The sequence below is a fragment of the Podarcis filfolensis genome (genome assembly GCF_964270895.1).
Source record: "Podarcis filfolensis genome assembly, chromosome: 1".
Taxonomy (NCBI): domain Eukaryota; kingdom Metazoa; phylum Chordata; class Lepidosauria; order Squamata; family Lacertidae; genus Podarcis; species Podarcis filfolensis.
In genome coordinates, this window is record NC_139604.1 from 129,696,495 (window position 1) to 129,718,680 (window position 22,186).

The 22,186-nt window shown below is 46.9% G+C and overlaps 1 long non-coding RNA gene across 1 annotated transcript; it reads left to right on the top strand.

Moving 5' to 3' along the window:
• Positions 1-6,726: 6,726 nt before the first annotated feature.
• On the top strand, positions 6,727-9,891 carry LOC310766642. The gene is made up of 3 exons (XR_014550290.1): positions 6,727-6,996; positions 7,643-7,861; positions 8,894-9,891. It is a non-coding gene; the product is annotated as an uncharacterized lncRNA (long non-coding RNA).
• The last annotated feature ends 12,295 nt before the right edge of the window (positions 9,892-22,186 follow it).

The following is a 22,186-nucleotide window of genomic DNA, read 5'->3' on the forward strand; positions in this document are numbered from 1 at the left end:
GTTTATGGAAGACAATCTTACTCGGCTACAAGGGATCGCCGAAGAAGAAGAAGAAGAAGAAGAAGAAGAAGAAGAAGAAGAAGAAGAAGGAGGTATTCAAAAGCATTGCTGCCTCCAGCTCCAACTGGTTGCAAATGGAAATGTGCTGGATTCAGCAGGAAAGTATAAAATCATTTGTGAAACTCACTGGGAAAAAGCAGATCTGCAGAAACGGAGGCAGGGACGTTTCAGTGAGATTGTAATGGGAGATACAGCGTCTGATTTCCCCCCCAAAGAGAGCAGAGTTCCATATAAAAAACATAAAAATGGCTAAACCAGCAGTCATCTGTATCAGTCACGGCAGCTAAAATGCAGTCAATATTAGGAAGCAATAATTGCCATCAGGTCTATTTAATGATCGATGCAGCTGATGATCTATATCACCCCACAAAAACGCTGCAGATTAATCAATGCTTGAAAGGAAGAGCCCGATTCATGGCTCAGTTGTAATAAAATGGCCTGGACACCCAGGCCTGCGACTCCATTGGATGCAACATTTAAAACCATCCATTTTGATCAACTAGACTGTGGATTGGTTTAGAAATATTCTGAGTGGGTGGGTGGAACATCCTACAGATGGGTGTGCATGTGTGATGGGATAAAACCCAGTGCTTTTGGGGGGGAAACCAGCCTCATTTTGAGATTGCTCTGCATTTTTTTCGTCCTCTGGAGCAAGAGGCGCCCTCCCCACCCCACCCCCCGGTTCTCTCTCTCTCTCTCTCTTAGTACTGCTTGAGTAGCTGCTCCTTTGAAATCCAAACATTAGCATCCTATCGCTCTTTCCCTAAATAAAATTTAGCAGCCACATCATATTGGTTAGCAATGAATAAATGAATAAGACGGGCGAGAAACCAGCACCCCCCCTCCTTCTCCTCCCCACACTCCTATATGAAGAAGCAATGCCCTATTAATTTTGACAGACAAGTTGGCACTTAGTTATTTGAAAATTCAACATGGGATAAAGTTATGCAGCCTTGATTTTCCTTACTTTTTTTTTTTTTTTGGCCAGGGGAAGGAGGGAGGGAAAATGAGGATTTGGCTGGTTTTGTTTTTTTGTTTTTTTAAACCACCCCACCAAGCAAGTGCTTTGTCAGTCAGATTGTTCAGCTCTGTGTGGTGTTCCCAGCCACCCTGCTGGGGTTTTAAGACTGCCCACCACCACCCCCCAAAGCCCCTCCCCTGCAATTAGACAAAGTCAACACAGCAACTGTTTTGAGAACAGCTCAGAGTCGCAGAGTCGCAGCTATCAGAACCCCCCGGCCCAGGAATTCAGAGAGTCTCTGAATGCAATGGCTATTGCAACTTGGTTGTGTCTGGGCAATTTGTCGCAGGCATCCCTCGCCCATGCACCAAACAAGATACACTGGGTGCATTTTAAATTGCTGCGGGGGGGGGGACTGGAAGGTGGGGTGAGGAGGGGGCCCCTGGAGGAAGGAGGTGGTGATGGGTGTGAAACACAGTTGTGTGGTTTTTTTCCCCTTTTCTTTTTTTTAAGTCAGCTTGCAGCTAGGAAGCAGTTTCCATGCCTACTACAGCCTGGGCTAAAGAATGTGTTGGTCGCCACGCAGAACTCAATGAAAAAGATGAAGTAGGGAGTTGCAAAGGGGGAAGGGGGGCTGGAGAGAGAGAGAAAAGAGGCGAAGCTTGCTTGGCAGGGATGGTTCGGAATCCGCGACAGAGGCCTTGGTCTGGAAGGGCCTCGCTCCATGCAATTTGCAAACATGCCAAAACTTCAGCGGCATGTGATGGATGCCGGGTGGAATGCAGAGGTCGGATGGGGTCTGCCAGAAACTGGAATAGCCTCAGGAGGACTTTGCGTAGTCCGGAGACTGAAAGGCAGAGAGAGGGGAGGGGTCCTGCCCTCCCCCCACTTTTCCTTCTTTGCAAAGTTGCGGGATAACATATTGGTGCTATGCCTAACAGAGAATTCGTTCGCTACAAACCCCCCAACATTCCTCCGATGAAAATAGGGACGTCCTAAGGAAAAGTGGGATCAAATCGGAATCCGGGACGGCTTCTCTAAATCAGGGACGTCCCTGGAAAATAGGGATGCTTGGAGGGTCTGACGCTGTTGCCACCAGGCTCCAGAATGACATTGGGGCCCTGTGATGCCTTGTCACCAGATCTTCCTTCAGACTGGTTTTCCAGTGGCACTGGAATAAGCAAGCCTCTATACAGGGTGTTCTGTAATGCCCTGAAATGCCATATAGATCAGGCTGTGTTTTCTCCCCGGTGGCCTCTGCACAGGCAAGTAATTTCGTTGTCCCTGAGAGGGGGCAATGACAATAAAGATATTATTATTATTATTATTTTTGCTACATGGAGGTGGGGGTGGCACGCACGGTTCTCCCCTTCCTCATTTATTCCCCACAACAACCCTGTGAGGTAGGTTAGGCCTCAAGCGCCTTGGAGGAAGAGGCAGGATATAAATGCGGAGAGAATAATTGGGTGCGCTCTTCCCACCTTGGATCAAATCTACGCTTCCAGGTGCCATAAGAAAGCTGCAGAGATAGCGCAGAATAGTGCGCACCCCGGAAATGATCTCTTTCAGCTTCTGCCTTCTGGAAGAAGGTACAGGGTTATAAAGACTAGGACTAGCCGCCTGAGAAACAGTTTCTATCCAAATGTGATTTTGGTTTTAAACGCAGTGTAAGGTAGTCTCTGTGGGAGTATATTGTATTTAATTATGGGGTATCAGAGTTTTTGACGTGGGTGGTGCTGTGGGTTAAACCACAGAGCCTAGGGCTTGTCGATCAGAAGGTCAGCGGTTCGAATCCCCGTGACGGGGTGAGCTCCCGTTGCTCGGTTCCTGCTCCTGCCAACCTAGCAGTTCGAAAGCACATCAAAGTGCAAGTAGATAAATAGGTACCGCTCTGGCAGGAAGGTAAACGGTGTTTCCGTGCGCTGCTCTGGTTCGCCAGAAGCGGCTTAGTCATGCTGGCCACATGACCCGGAAGCTGTATGCTGGCTCCCTCGGCCAATAAAGCGAGATGAGTGCCGCAACCCCAGAGTCGGCCACGGCTGGACCTAATACCTTTACCTTTTTATCAGAGTTTTTTGGGGGGCTAGCCAGGCTGGGATAGCTGGGATAGCTGGGATAGCAGGATTGCTGGTTTTTGAATGTCTGGTGTAGATTTTTTTCGATTTTGTTGTTCTGTATGGGACAATGGCAATAAAGATTATCGTATCGTATCGTATCGTATCGTATCATCGTATCGTATTGTATCGTAATGAATAAACAGGTAACAGTGATGCCCCGACAACATTGCGAGAAAGGTCAGTGGCAGCCGCAGGGGCCCGCAGTTGCTTTTAACAGCAGAGGCTTGTTGTCAGACAACAACTCCCATCAGCCCCCACCGGCAAAGCTGATGGCCAGGAGGAGGATGGGAACTGTAGTCTCGACAAGATATGGATGGCATGAGGTTGGGGGAAGGCTGCTAAATATGGCAGCTTATTTACCAAGAGCCTGGCCTGGACCAAGTTGAGCACTTTTAATTAAACCTCTTTGGTTTCAGCAGGAGAGAGATGAAAGCGCAGGCTTCAGTTTTTCCTTGTTGAAATAAATGGCTCAAAGAGGATTACCATTCGGCACGGTCCGTTCAGTGTTTACTAGCGGTCAGCTATAGGGTGCTGCGGACAGACCGTTTGTACACTCCACCCCGTGGAGCAAGGCGGCTTGTGTTAGGGACACAGTGCACCCCAACAACTAGATCCCTGACAACAGGGATGAGATCACTGAGGGACCATCTAGGGACCTTGGCTGAACGTGGATCATTTGTGTCTCTTTTGGTTCCCTCTCATCCATGGAACATTTTCCTCCAATTGATGTTGTCCCCCAATTTCTGCTCCTTAATCTGGAAGTTTTCTATGCAACCGATGTAGCTCTCCTTTTTGGATTTCCAAAGTATTGAAATCTTGTTAAATAACATTTGGAATGTGGCTCTCTCCAAACGCCTTACTTGCCACAGAAGAGTAATTAAAGGTACTTCAAGGATAGACACTTTGGGTGAGATGTGGGCTCCCGTCCTTTTGCTTTATAAATGAGACAGAAGACACTTTTATTCCACCCTCAACACAAGAGTCTCTGTGGAGAGGCTAGTTAAATTGCTAATGCACAAATAAACTCAGTGCTGGATTACCAAATGGGCAGAGTAGACACCGGGGCCCCACGACAAAATAATATTGATTTGATCTTGATCCTGTTGGTTGGTAAAAACAAAAATGCACTAGGAGATCGTTTGTGAGGGCCCAACTGAGATTTCGACTGCCCAGGGGCCTCCACAGGTTTAATACGGCACTGATGAAACCACTGGACAAGTTACTGTAATTATACATTGTTCCTGTATTTAAAGGAAAAACAATAAAAAATTATTGGGGGGGGGAAGTATAGGGAACTTTCAGATTTAGAGAGGAGAAAATCTGGGAAGGAAATAGTTGGGAGAAAAATTCTGCACAGATGAGGCAGAATTAAAGGAGGCCCAGTAAGTTCACAATCTGTGTTAAACTGAGATATGGATAGACCCTTAATATCGGGGACTGAGGGCAAGTCTTGCTCTCACTTCAGTAGCATAACATTGTCGTTGTTTAGTCATTTAGTCGTGTCCGACTCTTCGTGACCCCCTGGACCAGAGCACGCCAGGCACTCCTGTCTTCCACTGCCTCCCGCAGTTTGGTCAAACTCATGCTGGTAGCTTCGAGAACACTGTCCAACCATCTTGTCCTCTGTCGTCCCCTTCTCCTTGTGCCCTCCATCTTTCCCAACATCAGGGTCTTTTCCAGGGAGTCTTCTCTTCTCATGAGGTGGCCAAAGTCTTGGAGCCTCAGCTTCAGGATCTGTCCTTCCAGTGAGCACTCAGGGCTGATTTCCTTCAGAATGGATAGGCTTGATCTTCTTGCAGTCCATGGGACTCTCAAGAGTCTTCTCCAGCATCACCAAATGGCAGCTGTTGTTTATGTGGGAGAAATAAAAGAGGCTATTGGAGAAGGGGACGACAGAGGACGAGATGGTGGGACAGTGTTCTCGAAGCTACCAGCATGAGTTTGACCAAACTGCGGGAGGCAGTGGAAGACAGGAGTGCCTGGCGTGCTCTGGTCCATGGGGTCATGAAGAGTCGGACATGACTGAACGACTAAACAACAACAATGGAGATACCATTGAGATGAGGGGAAGCAGAGGTACATGTTTAGCGGCTGCCTCTTTGCAGTGTCCAGAAATTGATCTTACTTACGTTGTCCAATATAACTTAATGAACACAAGAACATCCTGGCTGCTGGATCAGGCCAAAGGTGGCCCATGTAATCCAGCACCCTGTGGCCAAGCAGCATCCACAGTGGCCAAGCAGATGTCTCAATGGGAAACCCCATTTAAGGCGTCTCCACCCCTATCGTTCAACCCCAGACCCCAAGGTCCAGCTCTGAGGGCCTTCTGGCGGTTCCCTCATTGCAAGAAGTGAAGTTACAGAGAAGCAGGCAGAGGGCCTTTTTGGTAGTGGCACCCTCCCCATGTCAAGGAGACAAATAAATACACAACCTTTAAAAGACATCTGGAGGCAGCCCTGGACAAGGAAGCTTTTGATGTTTGATGTTTTGTTGTGCTCTTTTATATTCTGTTGGAGTGGCTGCGGCAACCCAGTCAGACGAGTGGGACACAAAACCCCCCCAAATTATTATTATGAACATTGTTATTAGTACTAACCCTGCCATTGCAAACGGGCACACAGATACAGCTGTAGCACTGAATCTGGATTGCCAACTCACTCCACTATTTTAACTGCAAGGCTTGCGACCTAACGCAGCTCCTATCTGGAGAGTGTCTCTCTTTCCGAAGGAAATCCCTTACATGCAATAGAACACACCACAAAAAATACGGGTGTTTTGTTTTTGCCTGGGTTGCATTCCATTTATTGGTATGTAGACGAAGGCGGGGGAGCAAGGGAGGCTTATTTGAATTCCTTAATGCAACTTGGGAGGTCAATTAAAATCATAGAAACATTGCATTTTAGGGTTAAAGAGGCCGGGGCAGGCAGGCTTCAGCCTTGTGTGGTCTTGCTGGTTTTCCTTTCCTCTCCTTTTTGCTGAAATCCTGCAGCTCAGTGATGTGTTATTAATGTAAATTGATAAAATAAGAGTGCATACTCAGGGTCTCTCAGCAGATAAGGCATAATAAATCTGGGTTAAGTGATCCTAAGTTTCAGCTCTTCCCTAAGAGTATAATTGCTTTGTTGCGTCGAACGGAAGTCCAGCTAAAGTACAACAACAACAAATAATAATAATAATAATTTTATTATTTATATCCCTCCCATCTGGCTGGGTATCCCCAGCCACTCTGGGTGGCTTACAGCATATCTAAAAACATACTAAAAACACCAAACATTAAAAACCTCCTGATACAGGGCAGCCTTCAAATGTCTTCTAAAAGTTTTGTAATTCTCTATCTCCTTGACATCTGATGGGAGGGCATTCAACTGGGAGGGTGCCACTACTGAGAAGGCCCTCTGCCTGGTTCCCTGTAACTTCACTTCTCACAGTGAGGGAAGCACCTTTCTGCACTTAGAAGATGCTCTGAAGGCTGCCTGCTTCCTTTGTTTGCAGCTCCTTAGAGCAGCTCTTTGGCCAGCCAGGAGATTAGATAGATAGATAGATAGATAGATAGATAGATAGATAGATGATAGATATAGATAAATTATCCCAGGAAGTGACTGTACTGTGACTGTAACATGCATTTCCTTCCTTTGAAATTGTTTTGGTGGGGGGGGGGAGAAGTTGTCTGCCCCACAGGGGCACGGACTCCCCAATTTGCCATAAGAACATGAGAAGAACCTGCTGCCGGATCAGGCCCATGGCTCATCCAGTCCAGCATCCTGTTTTCACAGAGGCCAATCAGATACCTGTGGGAAGCCTGAAAACCAACACTTTGAAAGCCAACCAGGTTGGTGAACATTGCTACCTCCAGTGGAAGTGAGTTCCATAGTTTAACTACATGATGCACAAAGAAGTACTTTCTTTGATCTGGCCTGAATCGTCCAACATTCAGCTTCCCTGGACGCCCATGACTTCTAGCATTAGGAGAAAGAGAGAAAAACTCCCCCCATCCTCTTTCTCTGGGCCTTGCATTATTTTATAAACTCCTTGTCACGTCACCTTGTCTTCTCTTTTCTTGTTCCTGTCCATCACATAACTTAGGGAATTTTTCTAATTCTAAATGAGTACAGTGGTACCTCGGGTTACATACACTTCAGGTTACAGACACTTCAGGTTACAGACTCCGCTAATCCGGGTTAAGAACTTTGCTTCAGGATGAGAACAGAAATTGTGCTCTGGCGGCGCGGCGGCAGCAGGAGGCCCCATCAGCTAAAGTGGTGCTTTAGGTTAAGAACAGTTTCAGGTTAAGTACGGACCTCCGGAACGAATTAAGTACTTAACCCGAGGTACCACTGTAATGGCAGAGCGAGTATCAGAGAAAGGGGTCAGGCGAAGGGGAGGCAACTGCAACGTTGCTTCGGCTTAGACATGACAAATCCAGCAGCGAAGGCAACGGCCCTCTGTGCATGCTCAGAGGTGCTCTCCACGTCATGGGTTTCAGGCTCGCCCTTGCTGTTTTTAGACAGGTTCCAGGACTGCGCTTAGACGTACCCTTTTCCATCTGAAAACCTCCGCGTGAATTTGAGATTTCTGAGTCAGGAGCGTGATGAGGGATTTCTCCATCTCGGTTGAGCTGTTACAATGGCGTTTCCTTTAGAAAGAAAATAATCTTATTCTTGACATGAACTCCCACACGGTGACTGACATCAAACCTGTTCTGCTCTCGGCTGATTTCCACAATGTCTGTTTTACAGTGTCCCCTGTCATAATGTTTTGTCATTTTCTCTCCCTGTTCTCCATTGACTGTCTTTAAGCTTTCTCTAGGCTGGAAAGCTCTGGGAGATTTATTTCAGGGGGTGAAAAAAACACACACACACCAATCCCTTCTGAAAAAGAGAATTTACACTCTGGGTGGGTCTCCCCCCTCGCCCAGCCTTTTCAAGGGCTTATTCTACCGTCATATGTTGGTGGTAAATACCAGATTGGTAGCAGCAGGAGGATATCAGCGCTGGAAAGGGCAGAAAGCCAGAAGGGACCCAACGGGTGCATCTTCTAGACCGAGAGTAAAAGTTCCACATTTTATGGTGGAAGCACCTCAACCTTCCAAACACAGTTCGGATTTCGTAACTTCACTGCAAAATGCAAGCAGAATCAAATTCTCCCCATCCCTAGTCTGGAGGGGCACTAATTCTCATCAGGCAGGTTCATGTTGCTTCATCTCCCCGGCCCTGGCTTAAGCCCACGGCTTCATTGTTTTTTGGTCATCTCCCTCTCCAGTTCAGTAGACCATCACTACTCCATGGTCCATAGGTCCTGTGGATGATGTCACCACCATGACATCACCAGCTGCAGGACCAATCCCCCCCTTTCCCCCTGCCACCTGATTTACATGCTCAGATTCAATTCGCTGCTACTTTCCCGCAGGAGGCTTCAGATGTAGGGAGAGGAGACAATGAGTCCAATGCTGGAGATGATTTACACAGCACAAAAAGACAAGAAATGCCTTTTTCTTTTTTCTGGTGTGTGCGTTGGGGAGGGGGCTAAATGTTCCCCTTTGATGTTGTAGCATCCCATACATAGGATGAATGGAGTTTTCGCTGGGCTCCAGCAGTGTTGGAACAATTCGGGATGCGGTTACTTTGCCCTCTTCCAGCAGCATAATTTGAAAAGGCAATTTTAATTAAGTCCTCGGTTGTTGTTGTTGTTTTTTCTTTGCATGCATTTCATGGTTTCAGTGTGCCAAAGAGTGTTTTCCCCTTCATGTTTGTTTCAGACAGCTGCGCGGAGAAACACAGAGACAACTTGATCTTAACCGACGACGGGGAGGGTTATTTGCAGTAGCCAAGAGCACTGTGTTGGAAGGTGAGTTGCCCACGGTGACATTGTCTCTTGATATTGTTATTTGTACAAACGGGGCGATAAAATAAGTAACAGAGATCCATGAAGGGCCAAAACAAGTCTAGCTGAGAACCGTTCATAGGCCTGTAGCGAAATTTGTGGGTGCGAGAGAGAAGACTTCATTTATTTATGATTTATTATATCTATAGAGGGGCAGGTGGGGCTCTTCTACCTGGGAAGGGAGAAGAAGAGGAAGAGTTTGGATTTGATATCCTGCTTTATCACTACCCTAAGGAGTCTCAAAGCGGCTAACATTCTCCTTTCCCTTCCTCCCCCACAACAAACACTCCGTGAGGTGAGTGGGGCTGAGAGACTTCAAAGAAGTGTGACTGGCCCAAGGTCACCCAGCAGCTGCATGTGGAGGAGCGGGGAATCGAACCCGGTTCACCAGATTACGAGCCCACCGCTCTTAACCACTACGCCACACTGGCTCTCCATCTAGGAGCCCATCTAGGAGAAGGAAAAGTCTGATCCTGAACCTCCACTGTCTTGTGGGACACCTTCGAGAGAAGAAGAAGCTCAGGAGTAAACCCTACACAAATCCAGAGTGGAATCCCTAAGATGGTTGGGTGGTGCCTCTTGCAAGTCCATTTCATTGCCTCTTGAGACAGAGAAATGCCAACCACAACATCAATATACCCCTTTCTCCTCAAGATGGTGCATATGGTTCTCTTCCTCCACATTTTATCTTCACAACTACCCTGTGAGGTAGGCTAGGCCTGGCCCAAGGTCATCCTTGTGAGATTCAAGGCTGAGTGCAGATTCAAACCCTGGTCTCCCAGGTCATAGTCCAACCCTCTAACCACTACACCACACTGGCTTTCCCCAACCTGATGTCCTTTGGATGCTTTTGTTGTTATAGTTGCATCTACACCATACATTTAAAGCACACTGCATCCCCAAAAGAAGCCTGGGAAATGTAGTTTACCTCTCACAGAGCTACAGTTCCCAGAACCCAGAACAAACTACAGTTTCCAGAATTCTTTGGTGAAAGACATGCAATTTAAATCTAACATGTACCGTAGTTTGGGCCCAATGACAGCCCAGACAGAATCAAGATTTGCTGAAGAACTGGGGTGGTGAAGATGCAGGTGAACCCTCTTAGAAGTGGTATAATAATAGTAATAGTAAAGTGGGTTAAGAACTTAATTCGTTCTGGAGGTCCGTTCTTAACCTGAAACTGTTCTTAACCTGAGGTACCACTTTAGCCAATGGGGCCTCCTGCAGCTGCCGCCGCGCGATTTCTGTTCTCATCCTGAAGCAAGGTTATTAACCCGAGGTACTATTTCTGGGTTAGCGGAGTCTGTAACCTGAAGCATCTGTAACCTGAAGCGTCTGTAACCCAAGGTACCACTGTAATAATAATAATAATAATAATAATAATAATAATAATAATAATTAATACCCCGCCCATCTGGCAGGGTTGCCCCAGCCACTTTATGACATTTCAGATTTTGCAAGCTATATTTTTGTTGTTGAAAGCTAGCCTCAAAATCCAGCATTTGCATTTTGGAGTCAGAAGCAGTTCTCAAAATGTGAATTTCTGCTCTCTCGATTGGCTAAATGAATGGATGAATGAAGGTCATCTAAAATCCAGGCAATCCTACTGCAAGTCATTGATCTGATACTGTCATACGTCCACTGCAGCAGCAGCAGCCTGGGAGCTACCATGAAATCTGCGGCTGTCAAATGCAAGTGCTAAAGATCTAATATTATCCACACATCCAGAGAATATTTGCAGAATATTTCACCTTCAAAGAGATAGCCAAGTATTTGATGGTCTTTCATTGACTGCATGACTCAACAGGGTATGGAATATTGTCAGATGCTAGACTAGATGGGCCCTGATCCAGCAGTTTCATCTTATATTCTTAAGCCCTGGTGGAGAAATTGACGAGTCCAGTGCATATCGCTCGGTTTACAAAGTTTGGTACAGTTCTGTTGTGTTAGTTAATTTTGTAGATCAGAGGTCAGCAAATGTTTTGAGCAAGGGGCCGGTCCACTGTCCCTCAGACCTTGCGTGGGGGCCGAACTATATTTTGAAAAGAAAGAAAGAAAAAAGAACGAATTCCTATGGCCCCACAAATAACCCAGAGATGCATTTTAAGTAAACACACACATTCTACTCATGTAAAAACACCAGGCAGGCCCCACAAATCACCCAGAGATGCGTTTTAAATAAAAGGACACATTCTACACATGTGAAAACACGCTGATTCCTGGACCGTTCGCGGGCCAGATTGAGAAGGTGATTGGGCTGGATCCGGCCCCCAGGCCTTAGTTTGCCTACCCATAAAGGTAAAGGTAAAGTGACCCCTGACCATTAGGTCCAGTCGTGACCGCCTCTGGGGTTGCGGCGCTCATCTCTCTTTATTGGCTGAGGGAGCCGGCGTACAGCTTCCGGGTCATGTGGCCAGCATGACTAAGCCACTTCTGGCGAACCAGAGCAGCGCACAGAAACACCGCTAACCTTCCCGCTGGAGCGGTACCTATTTATCTACTTGCACTTTGACGTGCTTTCGAACTGCTAGGGTGGCAGGAGCAGGGACCAAGCAACGGGAGGTCACCCCGTCGCTGGGATTCGAACCGCCGACTTTCTGATTGGCAAGTCCTAGGCTCTGTGGTTTAACCCACAGCGCCACCCACTACACATGCCTTAGATCAAAGACCACCAAGATGCCCAGAAGGATATCAAAAGACTTGCTTAGCTGATCTCTGGCATCTTCAACCAATGTATGTGTGCATCTAAAGTCAGGTCCTCACTCCTACAATGTCCCAGGTTGTTATCCCTTTTCCTGGAATCTCTGCCCCAATTTTGGTTTGTTTGTTTTCTGTTGGTTTGCTCTGGGCTGTATCATCATGTTACGGTTATTTGAAAAAGTGAATAAAAACATTCTTTTCAGAAATACAGATGAAATTTGGATTATTATTATTTTTGGGGGGTGGGGGGGAAAGGTAAGGGGAGCAAATTCCTTTCAACTTCATTTTACATCCTTGAAGTTAAGGCCGTCCAGAAATCCCCTTGTTCTACTTCAGTTGTCCCCCCCCCCCTGCCACAAACATTTGGTGCATGACAAACTTTAATGGGACTGAGCGGTCTATGTTCTTGCTTATCTGCACCTCCCCAGGCCTTTCTTTGCGATAACGCTTTCTCTCGCTCTCCTGTAGCACAGAGCTCTGGTTACTATGCCATCCCTTCTGATCATCACCATGGAGAGTTTCCACGCCAGCAATAAACACCCAGAATTGCTTTTAATACCTTGTTTGTATGCCAGGTGAACAGCTTGATCTTTGCAACCGTTCCAAAGAAGGGGAGGCCAAAGCTTGCCGGCTCTAACCCAGGATCACCCCAGGGGTGGCTACGCTGTGGGCCCTTCAGATCACAGAATCGTAGAAGGGACCCCAAGGGTCGTCTAGTCCAACCCTCTGCAAGGCAGGAATATGCAGGTGGTCTGTACGGGGATCAAACCCACGACCCTGGCATTCTCAGCATCCTGCTCTAACCAACTGAGATAACTGTTGGACTCCCAGATGGATGAGGAGTGGTTGAAGGAGCTGGGTATGTTTAGCCTGGGAAAGAGGAGACAGAGAGGAGATATGATAGTCATCTTCAAATTTCTCAAGGGATGTCCCATGGAAGATGGAGCAAGCTTGTTGATGACTCCAAGAGTCATAAAGTCCAACCGCTTTCAATGCAGGAATCGCATAGAATAGAATCATAGAATCATAGAGTTGGAAGAGACCACAAGGGCCATCGAGTCCAACCCCCTGCCAAGCAGGAAACACCATCAGAGCATCATCATCATCATCATCATCATTTATTTATACCCCGCCCATCTGGCTGGGCTTCCCCAGCCACTCTGGGTGGCTTCCAAGAAAATATTAAAACACAGTAATGCACCAAACATTAAAAGCTTCTCTAAACAGGGCTGCCTTCAGGTGTCTTCTAAAAGTCTTCTTCTCTTTGACTTCTGATGGGAGGGCATTCCCCAGGGCGGGCGCCACCACTGAGAAGGCCCTCTGTCTTGTTCCCTGTAACTTGGCTTCTCGCAGTGAGGGAACCGCCAGAAGGCCCTCGGAGCTGGACCTCAGTGTCCAGGCAGAATGATGGGGTTGGAGTCGCTCCTTCAGGTATACTGGACTGAGACCATTTAGGGCTTTAAAGGTTAGCACCAACACTTTGAATTGTGCTCGGAAACGTACATCCATGACAGATGACCATCCAACCTCTTCTTAAAAACCTCTAAGGAAGGAGAGTCCACCACCTCCTGAGGGAGATCGTTCCACAGACGAACAGTTCTTCCTGTCAGAAAGTTTTCCCTGATGTTTAGTCAGAATATCCTTTCTTGTAACTTGAAGCCATGGTTTCGAGTCCTACCCTCCAGAGCAGGATCATGAAAACCCTTAAGCCATCCTGACTTCTCACGATGTCTTCCCAAATTCTGCAAGTGGGGAAGAGGAGGTGGCGTCGGCGTCCCAGCCCCTCATGGTGGCACAGTGGGACCCGTGGGGAAGGGGCAAGGCCCTTCTGCAGTCATAGCCACCAACCATAGAGACCACATTGCTGCCTTGCAAACATCTGACGTAGGTGCCTCTTCTGACTCTCAAGGTGGGCTGATGGAAGCCTCACAGTTTTGGTATTCTAAGGCTCCCGCATTTGCCGGCATGGTATTGCTACATACGCCTCTTGATAACAGCCATGGGGGCAACTCAGCCAGCCCCACCCTTTCCCCATATCCATTGGTAGTGCATGTAAATAGTTGACCCAGGGGAGGGGACATTGATGTAGAATGGATTGTCCCTACTGTCATCTGAGGAATGTTGGAGGGTAGACAGGCAAAGTTGGATATTCTCTCTGTGTGTGAGAAGTTTCAAGAAGTAGCAGGAGGCTGAGTTTCTTTGTCTATGCAAGGAAGCTTTCTGTGGGAACTGTTCTTCGGATACGCGCAGTATGACAGGAAGTACGGCTAACAATGGTTCAGTGCAACTTGTTCTAACTTGTTGTGAGTCTCTTGCAGTGAGAGAAGCAGCGAGAGAGAGAGTGTCTTGGACTTCTGCTGGATTCTAAGCATGCCTTGACCATGACAGGGGTGAACGTCTGTACAGTCATACCTTGAAAGCCGAACGGAATCCATTCCGGAAGTCTGTTCGACTTCCAAAACATTCAGAAACCAAAGCGTGCCTTCTGATTGGCTGCAGGAAGCTAATGCAGGCAATCGGAAGCCCCATCGGACGTTCGGCTTCCAAAAATAGTTCACAAACCAGAACAGTCACTTCCGGGTTTGTGGTGTTCGGGAGCCAAAACGTTCGAGAACTGAGCTGTTCGAAAACCAAGGTACGACTGTGTATATTGGCTACCAATATGCTTTTATGCCTGTCAAGTAAACCTCTACACTTGACTGAATCTTTATGGCATCAGTGAGTGTTTATTGACAACTGTGTGTACCTTCAACCTTGAAGACACTTCCAAGGAAGGAGCTGAGTTGAGATGTAACTCTGCTGAGAATGGATACTGGCACACATGGGCAGACCCATTCCTTCTAAATCACCCATCAGAGGTTGATGGATGTTGTGGTGTTATCTCTGGCTTAGTCCTATCCTGATTCAGCTTGGCTGCTGTGAGCTCAGGATACTGGGCTCGATGGTTCTTTGGCCTGATCCTGCAGCAGAGCTCTCCTTACTTTCTTACGGCATGCCAGGGTTCTCTTATGTGCGAGCCAGGAGCCTCGTTCATTGGAATAAAAGGCCCACATGTGCTAACTAGTCAAGTGAGTTGTTTCCAAAGAAAGTGTGTGGTTTGAGTCCCTGTTCCCCCCCACCCCCCGCCACACACACTGGAAGCCAACGTGAAAAATTTGATCTTGACTTTAACTGAAGCAGGGTCGGTCCAAGGCAACTGTGTGTTCAAAGGGGTGACTCTGTTTAAAGTGGAAATGAAGACATTGTGTATGTATGGCAGTGCTACTGGTGATAATGTCTCTGATCTCCCCCTCCCATTTTTTATTAACACAACTGGCAAGGACTGGGCTTTTTTTGTTGTTGTTGTCTGGGTCAGACAAGTATTTCATCTAACCTCCAGTCAGGCCAGCCAAGGCGGAGTGAAAGCCAAGACTTTGCCCGTCACCATCTTGGACTCAAGTTCAGAGGGAGCTGAGTCTCATTCTTCAGATCAAAGCCAAGCACTCTAGCAAGGGCTTGGCGGAGAGGATAAAGCCCTGACTGTTGAACTCGTGACCTTGGTCGTTGCCCAAATTGGAGACTCGAAAGGAACGGGGAGACTTGCGCCCTTCCCAACTCAATCGCTGGGAGACGGTTGCCCGTATCACTAAAGCACCATCCTTGATTCCCCTACACCACCCCCTGTTCCCCCAAGTCATTTGGCAATCCTGGCATCCCTTTGCCAAGGAGAAATCCGGGGTTAGGTTAAGGCACAGAGCCGACGTTCCATCTCTGCTTGCCATCCTGAGAGATGGCAGCGTTCAAAATCAGACCAAGGTGCCTTCGATTCAGAGCCAGTGGAAAGACTCCAACCTGGCGAACAGACAAAGGAATCTGTTTGAGGGCTGGTGTGTTTTCAAGATGATATTCTGAAGGCCAAAAAAAAAGAGAGAAGGGGGAACAGGGGAAGGGGGAGAATGAAAACATTACACACAAGCCTTTCAAGGATTTCCATTTGCCGGACAAGTGTTACGGCGATCATATTATCTCTCAATAACTCCGATAAGCAGCAGGGATTTATTTGGGGGATGGCAAACTTCTGCGTATCCTCAAAGGCCGCTTTGCTATCCTATCACTCACCTGTGTGTATGTGTGGAAGTAATCACGCAAACACAAACGTGGATGGTCAAAGTTCCAAAACTATAAGAAGGAATGCACATAAAACAATAAAAATAGGAGATGCATATTAGTGTAATGTTTGTAAGATTCATTAAAGGAGAATATAAGGCTATGTACCCCTTACAGATGGTCCGTAGGCCGCTGTTGGTGCAGAATGTGTTGGCTACATTGCTTGGAGGGGCGAACTACTAGCAGAATGTAACACTCTGCCCATGCCGTAGGTGAGTGCTGTCTGAGGGAGAGCTTCTTCTGCAAATTCGAAAGATACCAGAAAGTAACTTGGAGCAGGGCTCTCTTTGGGGTGGCCCCTATTCTGTGGAATATCATTCCTCAAGAAATACAACAGATGCCCACTATCTGCACCCCAGGGAAGCAACTGAAAACATTCCCCCCCGCCAAACAGGCTTTCTCAGCTGGGTGACTGGGTCATTGTCACAAGTGTACATTTGTTAGGGTTTTAGCTTTGATTTAAATGTATCCCTTCACAACTTATAGCTCCCCAAATCATTTGGGGGAAGACATGACTGTTTAAAGTGCTTTAAATGTGTGGTGTGAATGTGGCCTAGGTCTGGCATCTAAAATTACCTAACCGCACCACTGACTATCTGACACGCTCCCATAAATGTTGCCACTTTCTAAAGTATCCTGGGTGGCAACGGGGCAGAGGGCCTTTTCGGGGGTGGCACCTCACCGTTTGCAAAGTTGTCTCCTGTCTGCCTTTCTCGGTGACTCATTATTATCCTTTCGACACTCGGCAAATAGCGTTTTATTTCCCCAGGCAATAAAAAGGCAGCCTGATTATTCATCACTCACCCTGATTTGCTTGCAGGGAGCTTAGAGGATGTTGGCTATTTAAAGCAGCATCCGCTCTGATTTGTTTGTGTGGAGAAGAGATGATGTTGCATCAGAGCAAGCACCAACTGTTTCCCTGCGCATTTCCTCATCTCTTTCCTGATCTTTCAGAGAAGACCTTTCTTGGACAGAACACCCAACCAGCTCTAATTGCACATCTTTAATTTGCTGGCGCGCAGTTGACTCCTACCTGAAATTAGCAGCAGCCAAGAAATGCCCTAATTTCAGATGCTCTCTCTTTATATATTTATTTATTGCATTTATACTATGTCCCTATTTCCATCTGAGGAATGTTGGAGGGTACATGTCCATTGAGACCAACCTTGTCAAGAAGAGGCAGTTGTGACCTGCCTGCTCCCTGAATAAGGTGTTTGTTTTGGCCTCACAATTCCAGCCAGTGTGGTGTAGTGGTTAAGAGCGGTGGACTCGTAATCTGGGGAACCGGGTTCGATTCCCCGCTCCTCCACCTGCAGCTGCTGGGTGACCTTGGGCTACTCACACTTCTCTGAAGTCTCTCAGCCCCACTCACCTCACAGAGTGTTTGTGGTGGGAGAGGAAGGGAAAGGAGAATGTTAGCTGCTTTGAGACTCCTTCGCGTAGTGATAAAGTGGGATATCAAATCCAAACTACTACTACTACTACTACTCTTCTTCTTCTTCTTCTTCTTCTTCTTCTTCTTCTTCTTCTTCTTCTTCTTCTTCTTCTTCTTCTTCTTCTCTTGGCCAGGGGTCAGCAAACATTTTCACAGGTGGCCAGTCTACTGTCCCTCAGACCTTGTGGGGGCCGGACTATATTTTAGAAAAATATATATGAAAAAATTCCTATGCCCCACAAATAACCCAGAGATGCATTTTAAATAAAAGCACACATTCTACTCATGTAAAAACACACTGATTCCCGGACTGTCCGCGGGCTGGATTTAGAAGGCGATTGAGCCGGATCCAGCCCTCAGGCCTTGGTTTGCCTACCCATGCTCTTGGCAATAAGCCCAAGCCACCTTTTCTGAAGAAGGACCTGGAGGTGAACACTTCTCCATGAGTGGCTGACAGCATTATCGAAATTGCACTTTGAGGGGCCAAGGTGGGAGGGTTGTGCCACAGCCCTCCGAGCTTCCAGTGTAGCTCTGGTTGCACATGCGAGTGCAAAAGGAATGGCCTTTTCATTCCCACACGTCTCACGTTATGTGACGAAGCTGGTCGGGTCAGTTTTTCCTTTCCCCCCCTTCTTCCTCAGGTTCCTTCCCTCCCATCCTGTTGTTCCGCTGCTAATTTGCTGGAGTCTGCATGCATCACCTTCAGAACTACGACGCGGCTAAACAGGGCTGGCTCTGTCGGCTGCTTGGATGGGAAGATGTTGCTTGGACCACTTTGCAAGGTTTCGGAGGAAGAGAAGGATGTAAGTGACATTTATAAATAAATACATAAAACACACGGGGGGGGGGGGCGGACACGGAAACAGCTTTGCAGGCATCCACAGAAGGTTGATTTCCTCACTCTTTGCAGACACAACCCATCTTTAAACTAAAAAAAAGCGGGGAAATGGATTACAAGCTTGGAGCTTGTAAGTGGTGATAAAAAAGCAATAGCATCCATTAATAGCAAGTAGGGCTCATGAACATCCGCAATGGGGGCAGTTCTCTCCCCCCTCCACCCGGATGAACCATAATCCCCAGAGTCCTAGCTTTTCAGTTTTTAAAAAGAGAAAGTTATTAGAACCTGAGATACGAGGCAAAAATGTACAGACCCATTCTTCTCATTTTTTGTTTGTGTGTGAGAGAAACTAATCCTTCTCCTCTTTCTGGGTTTTATTCCCCCTCAAAAGAAAAGAAATTTCTATGGACATCCATGGCAATATTCACTTTATTAATTGATTAAATGTCTAGATTAATAGGCTACGATATTTTTACTTAACTATTATTATTTTTTGCAAGTATTTATAAAAGCTGCTGACAGCCTGATCCATTTCAAAAGCAGCATTTGCCCCTTCTTTCTTTTCTAGGTCGATGTCTGCTGTGACAATTGTGTACATCACCTAAAAGCAAAGAAGATAAGTGCCTTTGTTTTAGTTTAGTTTTTTTTATTAAAAAAATGCAAATTCAGTTAATCAACTATAGTCACGTGCAATCAATTAATCAACCGTGACAGAGAATTCATCTGATCCGCTAAATTCAAATGCAGTCATAAAACATAATGCACATAATTCAATTAACCAACTTAATTCAAATGCAATCAGTTAATCAACTGAAACTCAGAGAATTACTCAATGTTAAAAGAGGCTGCTAAACGAACCTTGTTGTGCTCATGTTCTCCTTAAAGGTAAAGGTAAAGGTACCCCTGACCATTAGGTCCAGTCGTGGACGACTCTAGGGTTGTGGCGCTCATCTCGCTTTATTGGCCCGAGGGAGCCGGCGTACAGCTTCCGGGTCATGTGGCCAGCATGACTAAGCCGCTTCTGGCGAACCACAGCAGCGCACGGAAACGCCACTTACCTTCCCGCCGGAGTGGTACCTATTTATCTACTTGCACTTTGACGTGCTTTCGAACTGCTAGGTTGGCAGGAGCAGGGACTGAGCAACAGGAGCTCACCCCGTCGTGGGGATTCGAACCACCGACTTTCTGATCAGCAAGTCCTAGGCTCTGTGGTTTAACCCACATCACCACCCGCATGTTCTCCTTAAGGGTCTCCAACTGAAGCATCTACTTGGCTACTGTGAGAGCAGGATGCTGTTCCTTTCATTCCCCATAATATTTCATTAAAGCTTTCCCATAATACATTGTGTGACCAGGCAGCGACCGCCCTAGCCCCCAGGGACCACCAGAAAGGAATAATGACTCGTGACAACGTGTTATGGAATTAAAATTTGGCCACAACTTTATTAAACTTTGAAATGTAGGAACACCTTGGCTTAGGCATTGGGCGTGTATCCCTCCCAGCCCCTCAGCTGGGGGAACTGAGGCTCCTCAGGGTAAATGGTATATGGGGGTGATCTGCAAGACGCATGTGTTTGCAGGCAGCCCACCCCATATCCCCCCACACAGGGTATTTCACTGACAACCTTTCAGTGTATGGCCAATGACACCCATATTACAACCCCTTTAAGAGGGGACCCTGGAATCGCCACTGAAGGGGGGGTTGAGTCATCACTTCATCCCCCCCCCCATTTTAGGGAAGAAAAGACGAAAGGATTCCGCCCAAGGCCTTAAACCGCCAAAGTTGTGATGAATTGCTACGGGGAAGACAAAACCTGCCAATGCAGGAAAATTTCTTCCTGGTTCTTCAACAGCAACCAGTCAAAAGACCGTAGCAGCATCTGCTAAACAGGAAGAAAAAAGGTTAACCTGCAAACAAGAAACATTAAACAAAGGGAAGGTTGGGTGGGTGGGTGAAGTTCCTGAGCTGATTGCCTGGCTGCTGCTGGCTCCACCCCCTACTTATGGGACTGGCCCCACCTCCCAGCAGTGTAAATTGACTAACGGAGGCTGGGTGTGAACCCCCAATGAATAACACTGAGAGGCAGGCCAGCCCATACAACCGGTAACTTCCTTGAGGTCCAAAGTGGCTCGTGCGATCCTGCAAAGGGCACCCACAATGTAAAGTGTGAGTGCTCAATAGAACAGAAGAAACTAAACAAAAACAGGAAAAGGAAAAGAAAAGGCAGAGTCCTCACTCAAAAGTACCTCTTCACTAGGCTTCCTCAAACTTGGCCCTCCAGATGTTTTTGGCCTACAACTCCCATGATCCCTAGCTAGCAGGACCAGTGGTCAGGGATGATGGGAATTGTAGTCTCGAAACATCTGGAGGGCCAAGGTTGAGGAAGCCTGCTCTTCACCCTTGTCATGCACATAAAGAGATGGGCCCTCCCATCTCTCACTTGGGACCTCTCCTTTCTTCTCCCAGCCTCTCACCCATGGAGATCTTCCATTCTCTGCCTCTCTCTCAGGGTCCTTCACCAACCATCCATCACCTTCATGTGTGTGTGATCCTTGGACCCCAGGGCAGACGACACCAATGAAAACAAAACAAAGAGAGAGAGGAGGAGAAGGAGGAGGAGAAGAAGAAAAAGAAAAAGAAGAAATCAAAAGAAGGAAAGAACAGAAAGAGGGGGAGAAAGAAGAAGAAAGAGAAAGATAAGAAGGACTTCCGATTTCCCATCTGTCCTACATAAAAGAAATTATTCAAAACAGATAACAGATGTTCCTCATGAGGAAAAGTCATGCGGTGCACAAAGTTCCCCTGCCCTTGGTCTCCTTTTCTGGGCAAAGGGAGGTGTAAGGAAGTCCAATCTTCAGGGGCTGTTGGAGAATATATGAACCAAACTCCAGATTTCTATGTGTTAGAGAAGTTCCTCAGCTATCTTGATGTTCTCCATCACTTTGCCCATGAAATTCTGGACAGCTACCAGGGGTCAAGGGTTGCTCTGACAGCCCTTGGGATGCCGTAGTAGGGTGTGTCATTTTAGGGGGTGAAATTTCTTCACTTAAGGGTCTTAAAAATAAGTTTTTGGGTATGAAGGATTTAAATCTGCTGTTATTTTTGCGCCTGGGCAACATTTAGCTTGGTAAGTCTATGTTTGACAAATAAGCACATAAACTGCTTTCAGAAAAACCAAAGGATTTTAATTCTACCTTCTGAAAGTGTCAGGTAATGCGAAATAATAATAATAATAACAATAATAATAATAGTAGTAGTAGTAGTAGTAGTAGTAGTAAATAATGATATTAATGTATAATAACTGCATGAACTTGGAAGCCATTTGTAATGATTTCTGTGCAATTTTACGCGCATTTTACTTACCAAGCAAAACTAACCTATTAATTTAACCAAAATATTTTTGAATCCCCAAGTTACGTTACAACTTTTTGGCCCCCCTCATTTTTGGAATTTGAAAGCTGGAAAATTCAGTGCCCTAGGCTGCTGTGCCAACTCTGGGGTTCCTTGCCCTCTCCCCACAAAAGAACTGCACCACAGGGCTTAACCATAGTACTTGGGACAACAGCACCAATGGCTTATACAGAGTTCCAGCATAGAGTTTTGGAGTCTGCGACCCAGTTCCACAGCCAAGGGGGCATTGGGCATAGCTGTCAAGTGTCCCTTATTTGAAGGGACAGTCCCTTATTCCAGCGCCATGTCCCGCTGCTGTCCCTTATTGATGGATGTCCCTTAAATGTCCCTTAAATGATGTCCCTTAAATTTCAAAGGAAGCAGCTCCTCTCCCTCCCTCCCTGCCGGCCGGCCAGGGAGGAGGGAGGCTCCAACTGTGTTGCTTGGCTGTGTTGCTCACCCAATAAGAAGTCTAAGAACGACTGGGGGGGGGTGGAGCTTGCATGCCTTGTGTGTGGCTAGTTAATGCAAGCTGAGGGGTTTTTTGAATGCTGGACGCCATTTTGTTGCACGTGCTGCTGCAAACTTTGCAGTGCAAAGCCAAGCCAGGGAGCCATCTTAAGTTGAGGCTGCATAGGCCTTGTGGTGCATGTGATTC